At 39.4% G+C, this 3,734-nt stretch overlaps 2 long non-coding RNA genes across 2 annotated transcripts in view; both read left to right on the top strand.

Annotated features, from left to right (window-relative positions):
* Positions 1-920, top strand: part of LOC116670267 (uncharacterized) — a 1,460-nt gene extending 540 nt beyond the window's left edge. Inside the window, exon 2 of the long non-coding RNA XR_004326986.1 lies at positions 607-920. This is a non-coding gene — a long non-coding RNA (uncharacterized LOC116670267). The remainder of the gene's footprint in view (positions 1-606) is intronic.
* Positions 921-2,078: 1,158 nt separating this feature from the next.
* Positions 2,079-3,734, top strand: part of LOC116670415 (uncharacterized) — an 8,740-nt gene continuing 7,084 nt past the window's right edge. Inside the window, exon 1 of the long non-coding RNA XR_004327017.1 lies at positions 2,079-2,090. This is a non-coding gene — a long non-coding RNA (uncharacterized LOC116670415). The remainder of the gene's footprint in view (positions 2,091-3,734) is intronic.

Here is a 3,734-nt window from a genome sequence, read left to right as displayed (position 1 = left end):
TGTGAATGTGGGGGGGGGGGGAGCAAATCAGCCTGCAAGTCCCAGATGTCTCATCGAGGAAATTCCTGCTTTACTTTTTTATTTTTTTTGGAGAATATGCCGGGGAAAAGATCTACGCTGACCTTTACTTAAATGTTACTGAAACAGGATGCTTACACTGAAAACATGTAAAAGTACCTCTTTTGAAGACTTTTTTTAAATTTTAGTATCAGTTAGTCTTCATGAAAGGCCCAGTGTGTTATCCTGATTATAACCATTTCAATATGAATACCTATCTCTAACCAATCTCTCCATTTTACTGATTTTCAAAGATAATCATTTCTTTATGAAAATGTTTTCTTATAGATTGCCTTATAGGGAAAAGAGCTTCAGAGCAAAACTGGGACATGCTCCTGATTGTGAAATAATAACATGAATGTTTACCATTGTTTTTGCCTCTCCAAAAGTCCAATAAAATCCACTTAAGTTAAAGTAGAAGTCCTAATTTTAGATTGTACCCCAAAGTAAAAGTACACAAACAAGCTTCCTTTTCATCCCTGCTTCTCACGGAGTTTTGTTTTTGTAGTGTTTATACCCCAAATTTTTGTTATGCTCTGTCTGCAACAGTGTATCATTAAAAGAATCAGGCGGCCACATCTGGTAGAGAACTCAACAGCTTCCAGACGAGGGGGAGGATCTGCTACAAGACAGAGGCCACAGCCCAGCTCGCTGCATAACTGTGGCTTCTCCGACTTGTCCCAGATTCAAGAATATTCCTCCTCCCATGCCACTTGATAGACCGGGGAACATTCTTGTTCTGGATTCTGCATGTCTTTGTACATTAAATCCTCCAAAACTGTGTGAACTGAAATGATTTTGGGACAACGTTTTTGTTGCTTTTGTAACTGTCACAAATAAAAATGCCCTTTGTTCCCTCCCAACAGCAGAAAAACTATTGTTCGAAAGAAAACTATTTGATGTTTGAGTCAAATACACATTTCTGCCATATGTCTGGCAAAACTAAATCTCTGGAGAGTATTTAACAAGCCAGCTGCTTGCTGATTGGCATTCCAGTAAAACTGTCTGGGCCTCTTACCCTGTCAGGTACACAAACATGAACATGACAGTGTCACGAAGAATTACACACTAACATAAAAACACTGCATCCTGTACTACTATTTTTCTGTTTACCAGTACATCATTAGCCTCTACTCAGACCCAAACCTTAAAATGTAAAACTGTGAAGCTCTGTAATTCCTTAAAAAATAGCCAAAACGTCCCTCTCATTACAGAGTCTATGTACAATTTTGTATTTACACAATATACTGTACATGAGACATTTCCTACAGAGGAAGACTAAATCTTCTTTCGTCCATCGAGCCACTGCACAGACGTAATTAGCTGAACAGATGAGCAAAGCTGAGACAGAGGGATATTGAAACTCAGACACGGTGACATAAGGTTGTCAAGGCAACAGTCAATGCAGCCAGGAGGAGTTCAACTGTAGTCAAAGAACTGGGGGCAGCCCTGTTTAACTTTGAGCTATCCCTCTTAATCTGCTCCATTACTAAACGTAAATGAAGGCTCTTGCAGTTGCGTTGACGTTGAAAGTACGTCACAGAGATGAACTTATGACCGCTGGAGGTTTGCGAGAGGTTTCTGTGCTCGCTACAAAGCTTTTACGCCCAGTCAACGCGTTTATAATGACATACCCAGTATAATTCTCATTGAGAACTGTAAGAGATGAGGCATCAACCTATGTTCTGATCTCATGATTTAGTTCATGCTGCCTGAGTAGCACATGGTGAAAAGAGGGTTGAGGTTAAAACCAGCAGATGGAGCCAGCATTCAAGAAAAGCAAACCACACAGCCTCTCCCCTGCTGATTCTTGCCAAGAAAGAGACTGAAGGGTCCTTGAAAAGGACAATGGTGGCTCGCACTGCATCTGCAAGGACAACATTACTTTCTAGGTTTAACATGTGAGAAAGGCTCTGACAAGCTTACTGGGGGTCTTGCAATTTTAATCAAGAAAAGTAAGCAAAACTGTCAACAAAGAGCTCCTTGTACGAGGGTTGTTTGAGCCAAACATTCTGTATTAATATTGTTTTTTGGTCAGTATTTTGAATAGTAATGTAAGAGTATAATTATTTATGTTAAATCATTTCTAATACATCATGGCTTCACTTGGTAAAAGCAATGGACTAATTCATGACAACATCACCTAGCACACTGCAACCATCAAAATCCACTGAGGACCAACCAATCAATCAATCTATTAAGACAAATAAGAGAATGTGGTAATAGAGACAAAAGCCAAAGCACTATACACATTAAAATGAGACTATGTAACTATTGCTAAATGGCAGCCATTGTGGCTGGTCGCTCACTCTGTCTGCCTGCTGTTTGGTGCTGAGCAGTACAGTGGATTTGAAATTTGAAGTGGTCTGCTGCGGCCAAAAACGGTGCTATAAGAGCAGTGATAGTGAACCAAAACAGTAAAGTTGTGGGCCAGGTGATTAAGGTGATAAAATGCTGTAGGTCTATTACTATGAGCAACACCTTACACATTGTTTTCACATTTTCACTTGAAAAAAATCCATTTTAGCTGCTTATCTATTTATAGTTTTAGCACAAATACAACCCTGAGTTTGAGGATGCAGTTACAGTGTATACATTGTAAATAAATAGTCTCAACTTCCCACTGTCTTTCCCATTCTTCTGTGCTTGTTGTAACGCTATGAGCTGGAAGGTGTTCTCAGTAGTCCAGTGGTCTTTGGTCACTATTCTGGAGTGACCCATTTTTTTGTCAAAAGGCCATGTAATCAACAAAAAACAATTATTGCCTTTCACAGGCGCTCAAAGCACTCAACACCAGCATCTGCTCACTTCTTAATTACCAACTAGGTAAGAGGCTTCATTTTGAGAGCAACTCACAGCAATCAATCCTTGCATTATACTTGACTTGTTTGTCAGCATCCTAATGTGTCAGATGGGTAATGTTAGGCCTGTTCAGTTCTATTACATTTGATTAACTTTACCAATATGCCTTCATTTATTTTCTTGCATTTAATGTTACTTTTTCCTCTTGTAATTTAATAAACTGTAAACTTGAAAGTATATCCAGGTTGCCAGTTTTACTCGTTTACTTACTCGGCTCATTTCACCCTTTTGCTCTTAGGCTCGTGCTAACCTGGTTCTGCCTCCACAACACATTGTTTCAAACGCATCTCCTTTGTTTAGTGATGTTTCTTTTTAGTTTTTCCCCTACTCTGGCAGGCAGTGGGTCATGTCAATTAGAGCAAGTTGCTGTATGGCTCAGTCAAGTCCTGGCTCCAATGTTGATGTGAAAATAATGGACCAAAGTAAAACCGTAGTACAGCCGTTTCTCAGAAATCCCTTGTGTTTTCATTGGCTGCATTGTGTGTTTTTGTTCAATTGTAATGATGTGTTTGAAGCTGTTTGGAAAATCAAGCATGTGATGGTGGAAATGATTTTTTCCTGTATCATTATTGTCAGGTCAATATTTAAATTTCCAATACTTTGGTTTATGACTAAACACCTACAAAACCTTCCCGGCAGCCTCAGCATTATTTTGTGTTTAAACCCTCTGAGACCGAGACACTTGCCCACGCGTAAAAACAGCACCTCAAAATTCATAGTTTAATCATTTTTTACCCATAGCAGCTAGTGAATCACCAAAAGTTGCGTGTAAATCCTGACGAGTTAGCGGTTACGGAGGTCTCTTCCGGGTCTTT

This window comes from Etheostoma spectabile, chromosome 20 (assembly GCF_008692095.1).
Source record: "Etheostoma spectabile isolate EspeVRDwgs_2016 chromosome 20, UIUC_Espe_1.0, whole genome shotgun sequence".
NCBI lineage: Eukaryota > Metazoa > Chordata > Actinopteri > Perciformes > Percidae > Etheostoma > Etheostoma spectabile.
This window is presented reverse-complemented; position numbering and strand designations above follow the sequence as displayed.